Source organism: Hirundo rustica, chromosome 6 (assembly GCF_015227805.2).
Source record: "Hirundo rustica isolate bHirRus1 chromosome 6, bHirRus1.pri.v3, whole genome shotgun sequence".
Lineage (NCBI taxonomy): Eukaryota > Metazoa > Chordata > Aves > Passeriformes > Hirundinidae > Hirundo > Hirundo rustica.
This window is the reverse complement of record NC_053455.1, coordinates 10536078-10558102: the sequence shown is the minus strand read 5'-3', so window position 1 is coordinate 10558102 and position 22025 is coordinate 10536078. Positions and strand designations below refer to the sequence as shown.

The 22025-nt window shown below is 42.5% G+C and overlaps 1 protein-coding gene across 19 annotated transcripts in view; it reads left to right on the top strand.

The window, feature by feature from the left end:
- The first annotated feature begins 235 nt into the window (after positions 1-235).
- Positions 236-22025, top strand: part of TRAF3 (TNF receptor associated factor 3) — a 69964-nt gene continuing 48174 nt past the window's right edge. For 2 of the 19 annotated variants that reach the window (XM_040066545.1, XM_058420880.1), the window contains exons 1-4: positions 556-691; positions 1292-1347; positions 21260-21403; positions 21546-21628. The gene's annotated coding sequence lies outside the window, so the exon portion shown is untranslated. Of the gene's footprint in view, positions 333-555; positions 692-1291; positions 1348-14845; positions 14989-15015; positions 18960-19272; positions 20195-20228; positions 20418-20479; positions 20500-21259; positions 21404-21545; positions 21629-22025 lie in introns of those variants that run through there. The other 17 variants (XM_040066558.1, XM_040066538.1, XM_040066544.1 and 14 more) reach the window with 16 other exon arrangements.

Here is a 22025-nt window from a genome sequence, read left to right as displayed (position 1 = left end):
CCTCCTTCTCCGGGCGCGGGGCCCCTTCGCCCTAGTCGTGCCCGCGGGAGGCGGGGGGGACAGCAGCATCAGGTGCAGCCGGGGCCAGCGGCCAGGGCAAGCCCGGCCCCCGGCTGCCGCCTGCGCGCTGAGCGGCTGTGCCGGGCCCGCCCTCGGTGATTGGGAGGAGCCGGGAGAGCAGCGGGCTTCGCCGGGGATTTCCAGCCCGAGCGGGCGGGAGAGGAAGTGCGGGGCGGGGGGAGACGGCGCACAGCGGTCGGGACTTTCCGCCGGGCTGGCGGTCGCCTTCGCCCGGCTCCAGCTGCCGCCCCGCTCCCCGCACACGCTCGCAGGTAGGGCGGTCGCGGGGCTCGACTCGGCTCGGCGGCGGCGGCGGCGGAGGAGGAGGGAGGGCGGGAGCTCTGCTGCCGCCGTGGCGGCGGCTCCCGCGCGGGGCTCCGGCACCGGCCGCGCTCGGGCGCTCCGGGCAGGGGGACGGGGCCGGGGCCGGGCGGGCGGCGGGAGCCGGGGGCGCTCCGGCGGGGGCACGGCGCTGACCGAGGCATCTGCTGCCAGGCAGGGGCCGAGCGAGCTGCACCCGCAGCCCGTGCCGGGACCTCGGCGGCGGCCGGTGCCCGGGGATAAGATCAGCCTGCGGCGGGGCGGCGCGGACTCTCCTGCCCGGACGCACTCGCACTCCAGGGCTTTGCAGGTGCCCCTTTTCGCTTACTTATTCCTGCCTCCCCCTTCCCTCCCCTGCTCCTCTCGCTCTCTGCCCCGCTCCCCGCGGCGCGTGTGCCTGTGCGGGGAGCGGAGGGAGGCGAGGCCGGAGCGGAGCCGGGAGCCGCGGCGGCGCTTGCGGCGTTTGATGTGTCGTTTGAATGCAGAAGGCTCGCTCGCTCCTGGCTCCCTCCATATGCAGTGCTGGGGGCGGGCCGACGGCCTTTAAAGGGGCATTGCCGGCAGCGCCGCGCCTGGCGCGGAGCGCGGTCCCGGCTGCGCGTCCCCCCGGCTGCCGCTGCGGCGGAGCCCCCGCCGCTCCCCGGCCATGGGGCTGCGCCCGGACCCGCCGGAGCTGCCCCTCGTCGGCGCGGATGGAGTTGTGTTTTCGCAAAGTCCGCCCGCCTGCACCGGCGCTGCGCTATCCCCGTCTGCCTGCCGGGAGCGGAAAGAAAAGTGTTTTGTTTTCACGCCATTCATTTCGTGCGCCGATTCGCGACGCCGCGTTTTAGCGCGTTGAATGAATCGCCGCGTTGTAGGTTAGGAAAAATAATGAATGTTTAAAAGTTTATACTGAGTCATTCCTCTGCAGATTAACCTATGACTGACTCATAATCTGAGAACTGCAGTGGCTTGTAAAATAGGAAGGTAAGGCATTTACGTCTACGATTTATTTGTGTCTTTTGAGTGCCTAAGATCTGAATTACCTGCAGAAAAACAGGAGGAATTGTATTAACGTTAAGAGGCGTAATCTCATGTTCTGCCGATCGGAGCTTGTGTGTGACGTGACAGGCTGTATGTGCTCCTCTGCGTGGATCTTTACCACGCATTAGGGCATCTTTCATCTTTTACTGTTTCTGTGGTAGTAAAAAATGTGGGAAGTTCCAGTGATACAATTTGAAATATGCTGTCTCTTTGGGTCTGTGACTTCTCTGGCTTGTGGAGGTCTGATCCTTACATACCGTATATTGTAATTTACGAATTTTCAATTTCTTGAGTAGAATGGTGTGTTTTTCCTGGCAGATTTGTTCCATCGGATGAATGTAGCATTATTGAGCACTAATCTCGTGTTTAGAGACTGAAAAGGAATTTAGTGCATGATGCAAATGTGTATTAGCAGTGTCTAGCTTAGACAAATGAAATAGTACAGTTTGAAGTAGTTAGTAAAAATGTATATTTAGAATGGCTTTTGACTTGCCTAGAAGCCTGGGTTAAAAGGCTGCACTGATGCTTGTTCAGAACTGGAGAGACTGTAGCATATACTGCATGTTGTCCTTTTAAATGAGCCATTGGCTCACATCACATATGGATTAAGACCTAAATGCTGTTTGTGGTGATTAGGGAGGGGGCTATTCATTTACGGTGAGAAATACTTGAACATTTGGATGGAATCAGTTTTTTATGGCTGCACTGGGAAACCCCTTGTCATAGAGCTTGGTAATGGAAACATTGATGTATCACGAGCTTGGGCATTGCAAGCAGGCGGCACTAGGGGGTTATAAAAGTTGGGTTGTTCCAGCACAAAAATGGTAGGTGTTTTACTGAAATATGACTTGGTGATGTGCTTCTAATAATAGCTGGATTTAGAATATAGAATCACAGAGTGCATTCGTTATCGAAGCAAATTCATTCTAATCAAAAGGGGGTGCTAAATGACACCGTCTGTAGGCTTTCCTGAAGTCCTCCTGCAATTAAGTTTGATGATACCGGTTTTGAGAAGCCATTCTTGCATGGATTCAGAGAATTTGAGTATCGTGTAAGTATATTTACTGTTGATACCTTGGAAAACTCAGTAAGATGGCAGTAATTAGCGTCAGTGGCCAAAGATTATTTATGAAGTCTTACTAATCTATGTTAATACACTTTGTCTTTTAAATGATCTTGTTATGTATTTTAGATGTGTACATTGTTCTTGACCATGATGAACACTTAAGGAGAGAAGAGGAATGGCTTTTTGGTACTGAAATCCAGCTGTTCTACGGTAGATATGGCAGTGCTGAAAATACAAAAAGCTAGAAACCTTGATTTTTGATTGATAAGCAGCCAATCATAGTTCTCCTTCAGATGAAAAGGCAGTATAAAATAGGAATGACTTAAATCTGCTCCAATATCTTAAACTGGCCTTGTATGAATAGATATTGTAAAAGTGAAACGTTCTGATCTCTTGTATCTTAGATGAAGTAGTTACTGGATTTCATTAGAGTTTCTTTATTATGATAGTGTTTCTTAGTTGAAGGTGCTGCATCTTATGATGTGTGAAGACTGCTCATTGCACGTTGGTTTCAGGCATCTGTACACCGGTGCACAGTTCCTTTAAAGAATTGCCACGGCTTAAGTTTGCGTATGTTTGATTGTTTAAGCTGTGGATACTTTCTGAATAGAATGCTTGTATTTGAAACCTCCTTGAATTTTTGGTGTCTGGCTCAGGAGCACCAGAAGTGGTGGGAGAAATTGGAGATCTCAAAATGAGATATAGGGAAAAGAAGCCAAGGGTGGGAGAGTTGTGTGGTTTTGTGCAGCAGAATAAAGGTGTGATTATAGCACAAGAGGGAGTGCTGTAGTTACACTAGGTTTTATCTTAAACTTTTTAACCTGTGGAGATGAAGTGGTGCTGTAGAAACTATGTTAGTAAAGGGCTGGCAGAGGGAATATAACTGGTTTCCCAGCTCTGCCTGCTGAAAGCCCATGTCCTCATCAATGGATCGTTTAAAGTCAGTATATTTTGTTTTGACAAATCGCAAAACATTTCATTTTTTTTCTGTCTTTTTTCATATGGCAGGAGAAAGGACTAGAGAATTGGGAGAAAAAGGGAATCAGCTTACAGTGAACCATCATTCAGTGTCTACAGTGTAGGAAGATGTGTTCTCTCTTTGTAATGAGAAAGAAGAGAAAAGGAAATAAATGCAAAAAAGCTCTTGGGATATCTAAGGGAAGTAAGGAAAGTTCGGTGGAAACATCTTAGAACTTAATGAGAAAATGAAGCGAAAGGTGATTTGGTATTGAGAATTCTGTGTGTGTGTGAGAGGGAGAGATATTTTCATTGTGTTTGAGGGAGTGTTTGTTTTCTTCATGTAGATCTTCTCTTCTGGAGCCCTGAAAAATATCGTTGCCACTGTGACTTCAATTGCTACTGACTGTTGGCTTTGTAACTGGGTTAACAGGGCAAGTGTCTCTAAAATTATATACAACAACTGTAGGTCACTAATCCTCTCCACCCCCCAAAAAATGTTAAGCCTTTGATTTCCATGCTGTTGTTCTTCCCCGCTGCTTTACTCTGCGTGTATAAAATGTGATTTTAGTCGAATTTCAAGTTCTGCTGTTCATCTAGTCAAGGCAGCCTGGGAAACAAAGTCTCAACACGTTTGTGTGTGCAGAAGTTCAATATTGTATGTGTGTGATGGATTCCATCCCCTGCTCACTCCTTGTACTGAAACTTGGGGTGTTGTGTACTTGGACATCAAGATTTGAATTTTTGCCAGTTGCAGGCATTAGAACCTCAATGGGCATAGCAGGAACACCTTAATATGGAATATCTGATAGTTCTGGTATTATTTCATATAGTTTCATAAAATGTTGATTTGTAAAGTAGTTTTCTCTGATGTGTGGAGGAAACATTCTGTAGATTATTTGCCATGATAAAAGTTGCTACTATTGCTATTCTGTAGTAATTTAAATGCTCTGAAGTGGATCTTTTCATGCACAAACAGTAAATGCTTGCGTCTCAAAAATATTTGTGAAAGAAGTAGTGAATCTTTGATTTTACATGTTTCAGTGATGACTGTATGGTAGCTCATAATTAGAAAAAATTAACATTTGGAGTAATACTGGACTTTTGTCTCATGTTTTGGTTTCTGCATTAAGGTGAAAAGCACGTTTTTGTGGATAAAGTAAGGTATGCACACTGGAAGACAAGCTCAAAATGCCATGAGTCCTTACAGCTTTCTTAGGTGTCTGGGAATCAAGTGATTTGGATTTCGTGTCTTGAGAAGTGTGTTGCAGATGCTAGTGTAAGATAAGTGCCTTCCTGGCTGCCACTTTGTTCCTGCAAGCTTTGACATCTGTCAGGAAGGAGAGGACGGTCCACTGCAGATACCAGTGTAAAACTAGGAGACCTGGAGGCTGGGCTTTGGTTTTCTCTCATTCCTGTGGATGTGTGTACTGCAGGCCTTTCAGATAGGGCCAAACCAACAAGTAGCTTTGATGTTGCAGTGCTGAGTGATGTGACATCATGTCCGAGTCCCAGGGGCTGAAGGGGGATTCCAGTCCAAGTTTCCTACTTCCCTGGGGAGTATTCGCATCATCAAGCCACAGGCCAGTTAAGAGTAGTGTCACTTCCTTCTCTTGAAACTTTTTGCTGTGCCAGGAAAAATCAAAACTCAGTGTGCCTAAGAAACAGAGTGAGGGGAAGCATGATGTCTCAGTCAAGTGGTTAGGACTTTTTTTAGGATTACCAGGCTGAGTAAAGACTTGGAGTCTGCGGATGCTTCGTGCGCTCTTATTTTGTTTATTGTTTTCTCGTGCGTTTGAATTTGATGTCCTTCCTGAGGTTATCGACCTTGTCAGGATGTTTTCTTAAGTGTGGAATATGTGCTGGGAAGCAAAAGGGATACTTACTTGGGTGTTCTGCAGGTTTACGTGGTGGCTGACTGGGAGTTCTGAAAATAGCTTTGATGCAGCTAGTGGCTTATTTTGTGTCTAGCTTCTTGCTCCATATACAGACCATTTTCCTGGTCTGTAATAACATGGGCATAGCGGTGCTTTTCCTATGATCTGAAGACTTAGAAATGATGAGGTGCTGAGACCCAGCAGGGCAGTGCAAGCGTCATCTGTTGATAAAGTGAGTGAATTACAAGTGCTGTGTGGAGGCATCCAGTCCTGCCTCCTCTGCAGAGCTCTGCCATCCTGCACCGTCAGCATCGCGGGACAGGAAGCAGCGCTTGCTTCACTCTTCCATTGATGCTCACAGCAATGCATCCTTCCACTGATGCCCACGTGCAGTGCTCTAAGAAGCTGAGTGTACAGACAGAATTTTTCATTGGTAGCTGTTCCCGTGCTTGTACTTGTTCCCGGCTTTCTCCTTTGAAAGTTCTAGAAAAGTAACATTTTTTAACTTATTTTATGGAGCCGGCTTCCATGATACTTGGGCCAATTTGTAACAGCAAAGCCCAGCTCATAAAGCAAATTTTAGCGATGTGAATGGATTTGGTTTTGTGAGCTCATCTCTGTACATGCGGGAGGGAGATAATTAGAACAATTACTAGAGGTTTTTATAATGAAGATCTTGTGTGCTGTACCAGATTGACTGTGCCCACTCTGTGTCTTTACACAGAGAAAAACCCTCTGAGAGTGGGTCGCTTTGTGTGTTGAGGCTTGTAAATTAATGACTCGCAGATGTAAGTCTTGATTTTTGCACAGGAAGTGTAACTACTTCATAATTTTCATTTAACTTGTTCTTATTTTAATCTCCTTTAAACCATCCCAAGTGACTCCTCTTTCTGCATTTCACGCTCTTCAGTTACCAGTGGATTGCTCTTGTCCGTGCTGTGCTTCTCTTCCATCTTGTTTGTCCGAACAGTATAAATGCTCTTAATTTCTCCAGCTGATCCTTAGAAGTGACTTATTTTGACCTGCTTTCAATCAGATTTCTTGGAATTTTAGAGTTGCTAACAGATGACTTTTATTCCAAGGCAGTTTCATCCTTGCACTTGAGCAGAGTAACTGCATTTTCTCCTTTACATATTTTTTTTTTCCTCTTGAAATACCCATTTCCAGAGTTGTAGTTATTTTCACACTCAGGCAAGTAATTTCTGTGTGCAAAATCCACTTTTCTTTGACCTCTCTGTCGCTATGTGCTTCTGTGATTTCCTCTCTGCCCCACCTCCCACTCCAGGTGAGTTAACATGCTCTTCTCTTCCAGCTCACCAAAGATACACTGCAGTGTACCCTCCTGTTGTCTGAGTACATTTGTCTGTGATTCTACACTTTCTCTTATTCCATCCTTTGCACCATCCTCTTTTCTGTTCAGCACAACATCCTTGAGAGGATGTTGTGCTTGGGAATGTTTTTATCATTATGGTTGTTGTGGTTGAACTTGATTAGGATACCAGTTCCGTATTTAGTAGATGAAGGGAAAAGTGCTTGTAAAATGCCATGTTCTCAAAATGCTACCATTTGGCATTTTACCTAGAAGGAGGTTGGATACCTAAATAAACAAAGACTGCTGAATTGCGCGTGTGCATCTCTAGCAGTTTTGGAACCTTCAATGCAGTAGTATTTTCACTGCATTCTCAATTTTAGTATTTTGGTGGGGAGCAGGGAACGAAGGTTTTGTGCTAACTTCATTTGAAATGAAGGACATGCGGTATCCCTTGAAGTCAGTAGTATCCTGTTCTCTGTCAGGAGTTGAATCATGTTTCTATCTACAGGACCTGAGCATGCTATAGTTCACGTTAGCAAATACGTCTCACTACTCACCCACGGTGTCAATATGTGATGAAATGCCAGTGAATCCAATGCTGTAATTCAGCTGGTGGATACTGCTGTTGTATTGCTCATACTGTTTGGCAGGTGGTTTTTGTAGCTCTGTGGTTTTGAGCATGAACAGAATTCTCTTGCAGTCTCTAGGAAGATAAAGCAAGTTTATTGTTACTTGAGTATTGAATTCCATCAGAGGTTTTTCACTAGCTGGCACCATAAATTTCCCCTATTCCTCTCTCCTTCTTGCAGATTCCTGAGAACTGCACTTTCATTTTGAAAAGGATTATTAAATGAAACTTTCGATATTTTTGCCAGTAAGATTTTTAGGGAGTTTTGGGGCATTTACTCTTTTGATACTTTGTCTGGTTTGGTTGATGATTGAGGTTTATTTGTTGTGGTGGTGGTGCTGGGGTTTTTTTGTTTGGTTGGTTTTGTGTGTTTTTGTTTGCTTTTTAAAGACAGATTTAGGACAAGCAAATAAATATCTACCCACTGCATTCTGTATATTTTTGCAGAGGAGACTCTCTCAAAATAAATGAGGAAGAAGCTTGGAATTACGCTGTTTGTGTAAATAAAGCTTTTAGTATAGCCAAAGTATGATGCTGTATTTTTGCAGAATTAATGACTAAGATTTTGGTGGTGGTTCTGGTTTTTTTTTCAGTATGAGCTCTCAGTTTATTAGTTGACTGTTTTGAGATGAGCTTGGGCAGGGAGGCTTTGAAAGTCCTCTGAGCCACACATAAAAAGGCAGTTATTCCAGAACAAGTGTCCATATGCTGAGTTAATTGGAAAAGTTCAAAGTAGTTGAACCCTTACTTACAGTGTTGTGATTTATATAATGAACACGGAGGACAAAAGGCAGTGAGCAAAAAACCAGCTTCTCATGTGTCCAGTTACACATAAGTTCTGTCACTTCTGTTGGCAAGAGATGAATGACGGACGTTTTCGACAGGCATCGTGCTGCACACTTTTTTGATGCTTACAATAAATTGCTGCGCATCTCCATAGGGTGTATTGTAGCAGAACTGCAGCCTGAAGATGTCTGGGAATTCAAAACTTCATCTTAGGTTGGGATTTGTCAATGCTCTGTACACTTCAGAGAACGTGTCATCTCTGTTTTCCTTTCTGGGGGCAAGTTGAAACGTGCCTAAGGTAGCTGGCACTCCTGCACAGTTATTGTTGTTTGGGGGTTTTTCTGTTAATTTCTAACTAAAGTCTTCCTAAAATCTTATCTCCTGGTTAAACAAATGTCTTGCATACTTTAGAAATTTTTGTATGAATGCAATGTGGGTGTGTGCAGAAAAAAGGACTGTGATTATCTATGGAGAAATGGTTTGGCTTCTCTTGCAGCTAATTTATAGGGGAATAATTAGGCCATGTGCTAAAGTACCAGTTGTTAACACCTCCATACTCAAATATTTGTCATGTTAAAGAAGGGGGAAAATTGGTGAGCTCTCCATTAGGTGGTGCTGCTGGGATTGAAATATTTATGTACCTAATGGAAGCAGGCTTCTGCCTAGAACTATTTCCATGTCTGTATTTTTCTTTTTAACGCCTTCTCTTTATTAAAAAAAACCAAACAAACAACCAAAACAAACAAACACCCCAAAAAAACTTTTCAAAGGCAGGAATACTTTCTAAGGTATGGCGTTTTTTCAGTTTGACGTGATTAGATAAAATACTAAAAAGATGGGCTGTCATCATGGGAGGGAGGTATGGAAGGAATCAATCATATGCTTTTTGTGGGGGTGATTTAGATTTTAGCAGCTGCCTCTGCTGTAGCTCTCATCTGTTCAAGTGTTGCCTTTGTTATGTTCCTACCCTGCTGCCATTTAGATGGGGATACTGCAGCATGAAAAAGCTGCAGTCTCAAGAAAGACATTATTTTAAGATCCTGAAGTTAATTAGACTGACTATTACAGCAGAAACGCTCTTGTGAATCTTTTGAGTTCCTACAGTCTCTTTTACCCTGTCTGCTAGCATTTTGTTTTAAAGAGCTGTGTTTCAATTTAAGCACATCATGATGGTATTTATTTGCTTAAGCCCTGACTACTGACTTTAGAAAGATCTGAGGCAACAAAGATGGTGCCTACCCAGAGAGGCACTGAGTCCCATCTTAAATGCTTAAATGTTGTCCCCTGTGGTGTGAAGTTGATGCTCAGAAAGTCTGAGATCTTCCATATGGCTGAGCCCTTTACCTGCCAGTTCTGCACAGGACTTGGCATCTGGAATTGTACTAAACACCTGTGATGAGGCCCTTGACTCTCTCTGCAGTGCTTAGGGCTGAGATACGAGCTCAATTAAAAGTGAATTTGTTAAGTACTCCTTGCTGGTAGGATTGCTTCAAAGGTAGCAGAATGAGGTTGCTGAGGTCTGAATTCTCCTACACCACAGGGCTGTATGTAGGAAAAAAAACAAAACCCAAAGTTCATTCTTAGAAATGGTGTTGGCCAAGAGCAATCAAGTTAGTCAGATTGGGTTCTCTTTTGATTCCAGGTAGAAGTATTTTTAGTGTGATTTACAGAGTCAAGGTTACTATAACCAGATAGCAAAAAAAGTTTAGTAGCATTAAAAAGCACTGACCAAGAAATGCAAGAGATGCATTTTTTCATAAGAAACTGAGACTAATCCTTTTCTCTTTCTTTTGAAGAAGACGTAGCATAGCAAAAATCCACTTCTTAGGGTTAGAAAGTTTAAATAATTTCAGACCTAGCAGCTGGAAGCCTAGCTGAACAGGCTTGACCTGAGTTTAACAGCTGTTGAAGCGGTGTGAGAGAGCCAGTGGGTGTCACATGCAATTTTCTGTTTTCAAAAAGAGAAATAGAGAAGTTTGCAAAAATCTTCGTTGGCTTTCTAACCTTGGCCAGGATTAGAATGTGTGATTGTCAGATGCTGTTAGTACCTCAGGATATTACAGGTTCAAGGGGTATGAGTCTTCTTGGTCTTAATCATTTATTTTGGTATAACTGAGTGTGATAACTGGAAAAATGGGCAAGTTGTCGTGTGAGAGAATTTGGCCATTAGTGTTTTATCAGTTTGCTAATAATAACTTAGAGCTGGCTAATAATTACCCTTAAAGGGGCAGTTAAAAGATAGCAGCTATGATGTTGTCCAGCCATATGATGTTGTATCAGATGTGAACCGGTCATTCCTTAGTTGCATGGTTGGCTTGGTGAGTGAGGCCAGAGCCAAAGGTGGAAACGAATCAGGAGGGGAGAAAGTTGTGCTTGGTCACCTTGAATAGAAAGCCGTGATTCTGACATTGTCCAGGAGAGTGTATAGAGAGGAGGCTGAGAGTATTCTGCACTGTCTTGGTAGATACATAAAAATACCAAAACCTAGTCTTGCTTCTTCCCTCCTACCCTGACTTTCAAGTGGTTCAGAGACTAACTCTGTTTCCAGGCTATAAGATTTGGCAATTAACAGGATTTGTCACTGCATTTGGCTGTGCTTAGACTCCAGATTGAGGAATAGCTGTGGCTTCTACAGCCAAAATGGCATCCAGCAGCATATCCCACTGGCAGGTTGATCAGAGAGGATGTTGTCAGGACAGGGGAGAAGTGACACCATATTGTAGTGTATTGTGGTTGTCTTGTTTATTTTTAGGTGAAGAAAGTAGTGAGGAGAGGCCTAGGGAGTGAAAAGAGCAGGGTTGTGATACACTCACCAAAAATGAGTGGGATGGTGTATTTCTGCTTTAAAAAAGTAATAAATAAATGATCAAACATGAGATTTTGCATAGCATCTTTTGAAAAAGGAGTACGTGTCCCACGCGCCTGTACAAGAATTTATTGATGTACAGGAAAGCTCTTGATAATGAATATGGATGGCTGTCCTGAGTTATTCAATGAAGTGTTAGAGCCTGATGTTAGGACTAGATGCAATGTGTCAGGCTTGATGCTGTTACTGACACCAAAGTGAAATCCTGTATCTCCATCACTCAAGAGCTGGCCCAGACAGCAGAGTACTGGGACTCACTTTGTACCTTTAAACCTGGTGTTTAAATCACTGCTGAATGTGGGCTTTATGTTATATGATGTTGTGAAGTGAACTGTAAAAACCAAGTCATGATTTAGTCATGATTTTAGGTTTGGGTTTGGCTTGTTCTTTTTTTAATTTTTATTTTTTTCACTACTGCAAGCATAGTAAGTTCCAAGGAAGAGACGGGAAGGCTAAATAAAGATGTACCAATATCTTAAGGTTGTAGTCAGCAGGGCTCAAGCATCGGAGCCTATTGCCAAGTATTACACACATTAAATAAAATAGAAACAAGAGCATTTAGTGAGTGTTTTAATAACATTTCTGTATGGCCTTTTTCCCTGTTACAGCTCCCTGAGCCCATATGATGCATTCCTTAAACTCATGCCTCTCTGTTCTTCTGGTCTCTACTAATTTTCCTGTAAACAGAAATGTTTTTAAGAAAGCTTTAATGTTTGGGTACAAGTGACTTTTGAGGTGGTGTTTCCTTACAGCTACCCTACTTATGCAGATGTTCACTGCAAGAGTAAAGAGGCTAGTGTATAATGGCTGTGAATTAATACAGAAGAGTTCAGGTTCCATTGTTCTAAGATGGTGTAGGGTATTAATCTGTTTTCACTAGCTAGGATACGTGGTGACTTGGGGTCATTCTTTCTGCAGATACCCACTGTATCTGTCCTCTTTGACAGTATCACAGCTTTGCTATGACTGTGGCAGAACTAGTTAGACAATCCAACCTAACTTTGGAAAACCAGGCAGTATGAGAATTGAAATCAGGCTGATGAATTTTCAGCATTGTTAGCTGGTAAAACTGATCTCCTGCTGATACCAAATGAGGGAGAAATGCGTGGGGGAGATAGATGTTGGAGTGTTGCATGTGTTAAATCAGTAACCACTGCCTGCAGTTTGCCCAGATGTAATTGTTTCTGGTGGCTGTCTAAACACAGAGGGCTTCAGGGTTGTCTCTAGTGTGTACTCAGGCTTGTGGATAGTTGGACTGGAGGTGTGAATTCTGGGAAGCCAATATGTCATACGGGGGACTTTGTCTGGAGGCAGAGCACTGTAGAAAGGCACAAGTCTCCATTACAGAAATAGGAGTCTTTCTGGTGTGGAGTATTCTGCCTGCTTTCATCTCCTTTTTCTCATTCACCAGAGATCTAGGTCAGGGACTGGGCTATAGGCTGGAAAGATTTCTTTTTCTAATTCGTCCTTTATCTCTGGTCTAGGTTTTTTAATAGTGTTTTATTTCTTGTGTGGTTATTTTGTTTTGTTTGGAGTTTTTTTCCTAATTTGCACGGTGAGTTTCCTGGTTTGGATTACTGTACTGAGATTTTTCCCTGTGCCATGTGGAGATACAGCATTAGGAAAGAATTACTGAAGCTTCTCTGCCATTATGTTCCTACCTGAATCGAGGCAATGGGTTTTATGGTGTTACCTTAGCTTATAAGAGTAGCTCTAAGGGTTCTGAGCTCTGTAGGGCCATCTTGCAAAGTAGCAGATTAAGCTTGCTCCAGCATGATTTCCAGATGTTTAACATTGTAGGAAGAGCTGTGCTTGCTCTTGAGATTTGAGTGGAAGACCTAAGGCAGACCACAAAGCCAGTATTTTTCTGGCTGTAGATTTTCAGTAAGGCAAATCAGGAGTGCAGCTTGCCCGTTCGTGGGGGGTGAGGACTTTTATTTTGTGTGTGAATAAAGATGGCGAAGTCCATGTAGGTACAGCACTGTCAAGACTGACCAGAAGAGTCTAACTACAGTTGAGAAATGTTCACTATCCCAGGAAACAAGAACTGTGCTGCTGTTTGCTTTCCATGTGAACCAATGAACAGCTTGGCAACTGTGCTGGGGACCCAAGAGAATGCTTTGCTAATTACAACATGGAGATGTTGCTTTTTACTTGAGCAGTGCAGCTGCATTGCTGGTCTTGGTCTGTATGTTCCAGGCATAGAATTTAGGCCTTCAGATGAATGAGTGCATCAGCAGACAACAAAAAGAAACATGCTTTTTGTTTCCTGTTCTGCATGTGCTTTTTTGCCTTTCTCCATAATTACAGGTTGGTTCTGTTGTGCAGTGGAGGCAACCCCCCTCGCTAGGTTTCAATTTAAAGGGAAGCATATAGGTACTTGAGTCAGAAGACCTTTCTCATTCATTCTTCTGTTACCATCAGTGTGCCTTTTGCTGGCAAATACATGGGTAAATTGCCTATGAGAAGGAAAGTGAGATGGGTCTTGGTGTACTGTGCGGGGATGAGAATGTTTCAGTAGGACAGAATGCTTTAGAAAGGAATTGCATCACCAAAAGCAGATAAAAAGTAAGAACTATAGAAACTGTTGTTCATATATTGCATTAAGGGTTGGCTGAATATGAACTTAACTCTCTGAATTTGAGCTTCTGATTGTGTGTCCCCCTGAATGCTTTGTGACCTGCTAGGAAAATTGTTTTGCACTGTCATGATAATAGAATTATACTACTTCAGTGTGAAAACAAGTGTGGTCTCTGTGCTTTTCAAATTTTGGATTAGGCTTTAGTTTATGAGCAGCTTCAAAATTTAAAGTCACTTTTAGAACTCTAAGCCTGATACTTGTGCATGTATGATCCATGACATTAATTCAAAATATTTATTTGATTTCTAACTTTCAAAAAGTTGTGTGGTGAAAATGCTTACTCTTAAGTATCATTCCAAATATTTTAAAAGCAGCAACTAAAATATAGTTTGCATTTTTAAGTTGGTAAGTTTTAGCTGATTGAGAGGAACAATATAACCTGTGTGATGTTTTAAATTTACTCTTTGGTTTTAAAATATAATCCTTAAACTGTTATCAGCCCTCTGAAAACTGAGGAAGGATTCCTTCATTCAAGCTACTTTACTTTGAGTAAGCTGGACTTTATACTGTAGTGGTGTTGCAGCATATTCTCCTTATTAAAAGAAGGAAGGAACTCCTTTCAGTTCATTACTGACTAATGATTCTTGACTCTCTTATTAGCTTTTAAGAGTAAAGTGAAAATGGAAGAGCTAAGATTGTATCATGCTTTCTTGTAAATATGTTCTGACTGGCTCACTAATTTTCTGCACGAATAAAACTGGTTCCTTAAACTACTTCAGTTCTTAGTGTCACTGCTCAGAACTGGCAACAATGTGCTAACCAGAATTTTATGCTGGTTAGTATGTGTTAATACCATTTGGTGATAGTCTAAAAGCTACCTCTGTTTCCAGCGTTCACATTTCCATCCTTTAATATCAGGGTGTAAGTCTTTCCTTTGCTGAGAAGGTTGAAGAACAGTAGCCAGTAAAATTAGAGCTGTGTTGTGAAATGGAGCATGCATCTCAGATAGTTTCTTTTCTTGGTTTTGGTTTAGGTTAACAGAAGTATCTTTACATCTGCTGTTTCTGGAAATTAAAGAACACTGTGAACCTCTGGCCAATAAAAATTTTCCCATTATGTAGAACATTCTTGTAGGTATTGACTCAGTGATGGTAGTAGTGACTTCCTCCATGAAGTAAACAGACTTTTGCAATGAATTTTCTAGTGAACTAGTAAGTTTCAGTGCAGCTTTTTGATTTGCGGTAGTTTGTTACGGTTTAGTGCAGCCTTTACCTACTATTTTTCTTTTTTTGCCTTCAGGCTTGTGAGAATTGTTTCTATGTATTAGTAGGAGATGCTTGAAACCGACTTGACTTGTTTGTTTCCCAGCAGGAAAGCCTAAGCGCTTAGGCTTTAACTGAATCAAGACCAGCTCTCAGCAGTGGGAAACAATATATTAATCTATCGGAAGCACAGGCTGCAGTCTTGTGTGTCACTGGGGTTTGTGTTGTGAAATTTTTTCATGTAAACAGGTAGGTAGGAACGATTCTTCTGCTGTGTATATTTTTAATATGAACGTTGAGAAACCTCATGACTGCTGTGTGAGTTGGGGTTCTTTTTGGTGGGATTTTTTGGTTGCCTTTTTTTTTTTTTTTTGTAGTATTAGTATCATTGCATGACACTGTAAAGTACCTTGTTCTCCTTTGTGTTTTCACATCTTTAAGTTGATTATATTAATTTAACAAATCGTCTTCAGTGCCTGGGCTTGGTTTTTAGTTATGAATGAAGGTGATACCTCAAAAGTCAAAACAAGTTTCATTCTCATTTCTATAAATAAACCCTCTTGTAGCATTATTCTGTCTCATTGTGTGTCTTGCACACAATCAGAATGGACTATTTGGCAAGTTCTGCATTCTGCCTGATGGACTTAAGTTGCATGATAGTATATGGAGGCTTTTTTGTTTGTTTGTTTTGTTTTGTTTCATCAGTTGTATTTGCAAGGAAGGTAAGCAAATTATTATCTCTACTTCACAAAAAAGTCTTCCCCTCAGATGTTTGATTTCAAATAGATTAAAATTATGATCAGAACTCATAGGTGGTAACCAGCTTCCTCAGTCAGCCACAGCCTAATTGAATCCTTTAGAACAGTACCTTAAATATGTTTGGGGTTGTGCTTTCCTTCCTTGTTCCACTCTACTTTTCTGGGGGTTTAAAAAGAAATTATGCTTCTTAAAAAAAAAAAGTTAGTCCTGTTTGCCTTCAGTTTAAGCTTTAAATTAGGAATGGATAAAAGAAGTGAAACATGCTCCTTTCAACTTCTTGACATGAACGTAGGAAATTCGTCAGTCCTTCAGGTGAGTGATGGTGATGTTGTGTCTTTGGCGAGGAGCAGCAGGTGATGCTCTGGGATTGCTCTGTGGCTTTTTCCTCGGTACAGGTACAGCTTTATAAAGCTGGAAGGTAGAGGGGCTCTTTCAAAATTCTCCGTGGAAAGGGATAAAAATCAAGCTTTTTGCTACACTGTTACTAGACCGTATGTTAAGCACTGTGACTAAGAACTTGCTGGTAATAAATTACGTGAATTAATGATGGTGTTTATACACAGAAGTTCATGTTCTTGTCACAATAAGTTCTTTTTGTAGGTTCAATTAACAGTGTAACAAGTCCTTTTTAGGTTGTGATCTAGAAGTAGCATCTGAAGGGTGCAGGAAAAGGAAGTAGTCTGCTGAAATAATGGGACATTCTTTTGGCCTTTTCTCTTTCTCTTTTACTTTCCTACACAAGACCATGAACAATTTATGAAGCAGACTTGCTATCTTTCTGTAAGATTTTTTTTTCCCCCTTGGCCACATCTTCTAAGTTGGTGCTAGGTTTTTGGTGGTGGTTTCCTAAGAAATTTTTTGTGCCTTTATGCTGGTATGTGAATGCCTGCCAGAAAGCCACTAGGCTACACATGGCTGTCTTGAAATAATTTTCACTGTCCTGAAGCAAAACAGGTTAGGAAGTGTTAAGGTGCTAGTCTTAGAGTAACTGCAGAAACTTACTAAACATCTTATTTTACCATTTATGTTTGATTTTTGGGAGAAAGGGATATTTTTGGTCCTTCTTCTACCCAACTTTACCAAGATGTAATTGTTTTTGTGTTCCTTATTTCTAGTTATTTTTTCACTTTTGACAGTTCCCAGCTTAAGACTGGAGTCCTGTTATACAAGGTAATACATATGAAGAGATGGGAACTTGGTAGGTGCCCAGGTAAGATCAGAGAAAGGGGATCTGTTCCTCGACAAAGGAGACTAGAAATATACAGAAGCACTTTAAGTCACATAGAAAGTCTCTTAAATTTCAAAGCTAGCAGGCCTCTCTTTCTCCTTTTCAAATTTGTGATCATGTTTTTAAAGTGTTCTATGTCATGTGGTCTGCAAACCAAGGAAGGGATTTGAAGCTGAAGATGACCTTTAGTGGTAAATTACTTTCATTAGATAAAAGTTTAAAATAAAATGAACTAAAACTTTGTTTGGGAGCCTGAACTGGGGCTATATAACTGTTCCACTACAGGAATGTCAATGTTAACTAAGCCATGTTAGAAGAAAAACGGTAAAATTGCTGTTTCAGTGGATGAAACTCAGGAGCCCCTGCAAAGAGTAAGCAAAGGACTTGTGCACAGCTTTGAGAAATTAATCTTCCTACCATTTGGGGGACGGGGAGTGGGTAGTAGTTGTGTTCATTGTATCTGAGTCTCTACCTCTGTTGCCCATTATATCGGCCTGTTGAGGGCAAGGAAAACCTTGAAACATTCCCCTAAAACCAGTCAGCCTTTGCACTGCTTGGAGCCAAACCCCCGAAGGATGCATCTCCCTCTGAAGTCTCCCGTTTCCTTTCTGCTCATCCCCGTGTAACACGCTGATTGCTGGCTACTGCCCCTCTCCTGGGGGCTGCACGGAGCGTGGGGAGGTGCCCGAGGGCTGTGGAGCTTTCTGAGCTTTCCGTGTCCTCGTCAGCGTGTGCTCGGCCCTGCCTGGTGCTCCCCTGAGGCTGAGCCAGGGGGCACCGGGCAGGGTGCTCCCTCAGGGAGGACCTGGCTCTCCGGGAATAATAGGTGGCTGATGGTAGGCAGCTGCGATGAGCTGAAAGCTCTGGCCTGGAGCCTGGCTCTGCAGGATGCAGAAGGAGGGAGCGGTGGAAAGCAGTGATGAGCCCATTGTTTCAAATGGGCCAGCCATTGACTGGCTGACTGACACTGAGGGCTCGTTGTTGCTCCCTTCGCTCTTAAAGGCAGCTGCGGAGAGTGGAGGGGGATGGAGGTAACTCACATTACAGATTGGGCTTCTGGTGTCCAGAGAGGCAGTGGGCATAAATTAAAAAAAAGATAAAATTCTGTCTGAGTACCAGAAAAGCTTTTGACTGGGGGTGTGCTCAAAACACTGCCAACACGCTGCCCAGGGTGGTGTACAAATCGTCAGCACCCGATGGGTGGCTGTGCTGGGCCGCTCTGACCCGGCCTGGCCTGGCCTGGGTGGTCTCCAGTGTCCCTTCCATCCCCACTGCTCCTCTGAAAGCTTCTTTAATATTTGGATGTATTCTTTTGCTGCTGTTATGGAACACTTGGGGAATAATTACAAATGCCCCTGCTGGGCACTTGTCTCACAAATGCTGCTGTTGTGTAATCACGGCAGTTTTAATTGTATAGGGAAAGCATCCAAGTGCTAAGTAGTTAATTGACTAAACTCCCCAATTTAAGCAACAAAAGAAAAAAAAATAGAAATCCACCAGTATCTCCCCCTTCCCTGACCCAAGGAAACACCAAAACACCCTAAACCTTAAAAGAAGTTTTGGTTTTAATCCCTTAAAATACTATGGTTATGAGAATTAAAGGTAGCTTTATTGTAACAAATCTGCTTACTATTTTCCCCTCCTTCCCTCTAGTCTTGCCACAAAGTACCACCCTCAAATTAACCTGTGAAAAATGAAATAAAAAGTAGGCAGGAACATGAGTAGGAACAGCGGAGAAAATGCTAAGAGATCCCACCAAACTCTGTGGTTTATGCCTTTCAGCCCACGGCTCGGAAGTCATGAGATGATTTGAAATTCAGAACTTTGCTGTAGCTGTGTTTCTTTGCTGGGCTCTCTCTGCCCTCCCCCGATTGCATTTTGCTCAGCCCTCAGCAGGACTGCAGTGCAGTGGTTGGCAAGGAGGGAATTACTAGGAGGGAAAATCAAGCTGTGGTGGCTCCTCTTGCAGCGTGGTGTTGCTGAGATCTGCGTTTTGGAGGAGGTAATGAACGGCTGCCTTTGGGTTTCCACTTCGGGACTCTGGAAGCTTGCAAAAAAAAAGAAGGGATGTGGCTAAGTTTTCATTAAATGTCCCTAGAGTGTGCATGGCATGCTGGACAGCCACCAGGCTTATTGATGCAGTGGTTTGGGTTTTCTTCTTGACACAAAACACCTGCAGTTTCTGCCTAATACTTTGTTTTTAATCCTCTGTGCTCAGACAGTGGAGAATAAGGTAAGGTACTTTTTGTTGACTAACATATAAAGGATAATGGAAGTAATTTCTGTATGTTGTAGCATGCAACAATAACCGTGCTTGTTGGAAAGTAAAATTTTTGATTGCCTTTTTTATTGCTTGTAATTCATTGAAATTCTTTGTAATAATTTCACTGAATTATCTAGTGTATTCAAGTTGAGAAACAGTTGTGTACTTCATTAGTATTAAAAGATTTTTTTTGTAGTCAGTTTTCACTTTGGTTTTCCAATATAATACGGTATTATTTTCAAGATCAATTATTTTCAGTTGTTCTGAGAATGTTCCTCTTTTTATGTTAATCTTAGGAGCGAAGTCCCTAGTCCTTTCTATGACTTACCAATATCTTTGGATTATTTTTTTTTTTTCATGCCAGATTTTTAAGGGTGTAGCACTGTCATAATGCTGCTGTTCAGCTGTGGAGCACTCTTGTTTAGCAAGAGTGAAACTTTGGAGGCACCTTAATTCTCTGGTTTGGAAAGGGTTGGTTGGTGTCTTGGGAGGGAAAGGAGAGGCTGAAAGGAGAGGCAAAATTCCCTGCACTAAATTCGGATTTATATCTAAGAATATGAAGGAACAGTGGCCCAGGGTCATTGATATAATTGGTGTCTGAAGTCAGTATGGGAGCTGAGTTTTAGAAATTCATTTTTCTGCTGAGTTAATATGTAAATGTTTAGTACTGAAATTCGTACTACTTTCATGACATCTGTAGGTATAATGGGCTGACTTGTACTTTCTATACTGTTTTGGTGGGGAAAGCGTACAGTTGCAGATCTCCTTTTTGTTTGCGTAAGCATTTATTCCTGGAGTTTTCTATAAATCTCAGTGCTGGGCTATTTTTCCAGGTACTGTGTTTCTAGAATGAGCCAGATCGGGCTTTCATCGGCCTGTGTGTGTTTTGCCAGAATCTGTAACCGCTCATTAGCATGTTACTTACTATGATTACGGTCCAAAGTAGCATTGCTGCTACTTCGTTAGCAGCAGTAGCCTTTCCTTTCCACTTCCTGAGGACCAAAGGTGAATTGTAGCACGTGACTAAGATAAAAAAAAAAAAAAAAAATTTAAAATCAGAAAGCCACAAAACCCCCCCATTTTATAGCTCTGGAAGTTTGTGGCATTCCGTCCCGACTGGCTCAGTGTTATCTTGGTCTCGTGTTCCAAAGTCCCGCGCTTGAGCTGTGGCAGCGGGAGCGAAAGGCCGGCGTGCGTCGAGCCAGGTAAGCATTTCTGTGACCGTGTGCCCTTCCCTAGCCGGCTGTGTGTAACTGCTGAGGCTGATGCACGTCCGCAGCGTTGCGTGCAGGATGACAGCGCGGAGCACGCTGCCGAGCCGGGCCCTGGGGGCCGGTCTGCTCAGTGCCACCCGGGAACGTCGCTGCCCTGGCGCCACGGAATAGCCGCCCGGCTCGGCCAACAGCGCGCTCTTGGACTCCGGGCTAGGTGGGTGCAGAGTTCACCGGCGAGAGCTGAGCAGCTGAAATTCCTGTAAAATGTGCTTTGGCTCTGGCTTGCACGCGGGCAGGTGAGGTTACTGCCGTGTGCTCGCAACCAGTTGGACTTGGAAAGATGAGAGAGGCTGTGGGGACTTCAGACTTTGTGTAATGGTGACCTGGGCATTGTGGTAGCATTTGTTGAACTTTACTGTCACGTTTAAGAATGCACGTAGATAGAGATCAATGATGATTTATATTAATTATGCTTTTGGACCATTTTCTTCTTTTTCTCCGCTTGTAAAAACTCCAGGGTCAAACAAGCTTCCCCAAACTAAGTTGCTTACTTCTAATGACCTCTTGGAATATTGTCATGGGGTGTTTTTTTTGAGAAACGCTCTTCAGAGCACTAATTACTTTCCCAGAATTGAGCTGGTATTTTCAAATGGAATTTATCAGACTTTGCAAGAAAATTGCGCTGCTTTGAAGATTTTGTAGAGTCTGTAATGACCCGCAGTGTATCTGGATGGAGAAGTTTTTGTGTGTGCGTGAAAACAAGAAATATTAGCTGTGAATTTAACTGTGCATGTTCTCCTTTAATAGTATTTTGTCGAGAGTCCTTTGTGAGCAATAGTGGAGGAGAAGGAAACAATTTAAAAATCAAGTTGATAAGTTTTGTGTAGTGTTCTTTGTTATCTTTGTTATCTTACGTTTAGGTTGTTTTTAAAATTCATCATTAGGAATTAGTTTGATGGTCTAATGAAACTAACAAAGTAACTTGATAGAGTCTGGGAAGCCTGTCACAAGGTTTTTGAATGAAGGTTATGTAACTCAAACTTTTTCTTTCTTCAGGGCAAAGAAAGAAACCAGGCAGACTGTAGCAAAGCTCCCTTTATTGGCAAGAGTAAAGAGAACCCTATCAGAGCATTGCGAAAGCCTGTTCTTCTTTCTTCTCAAGCTGCGGATCAGATGAGATTCAAATAAAACGAAGGAAATGTAAGCAGTAAGAAAGTCTTCCAAATTTGGGGGAGGTGTGGGAAGAAGAAAAGTATGCAGATTTGATCAAGAAAGCTGTTGTATGGACTTTGGAAATCAAGAGCTTTTATTTAAGCTAACAATTCGGTTTTTAATATTATAGTCTCTTCAGTTGTCTGTGAAGGAGAATTGTTACATGAGAAGGAACATATAATTTCCAGACCGACACAGAGTTCCTGTTAGCAGGTAATTAGTGAAGAGGTTAGAACAAGCAGTAAGAACAACGGCTGGGCAAGAACTGTAAAGGATTTCAACCTTTATGCCGTTCTGGCAGCATCTACCGAAGAGATATTTAAATGGGAAGGGCTTCTGTAACCTGTTCTTAAGGTGAAAGGTTAGATCCTAAGAAAATACATACATTTCATGGAGTTGTGTTACTGCAAGTTTACACAGTCATCTTTAAACTTCTAATGCTTGTAACTTGACTTATGTGTTACCTGAACCTGTATTCACATGCATGGCACGTTCTTTGGTGGCACTGCTACTGCTGCTGTGGCTCTCGTATCGTAAAATCCTTCCTTCTCTTTTTAATGGAAGGTTTTTTGGCTGCTGGGAAAATTCTCACATCTGTCAAACATGAAAA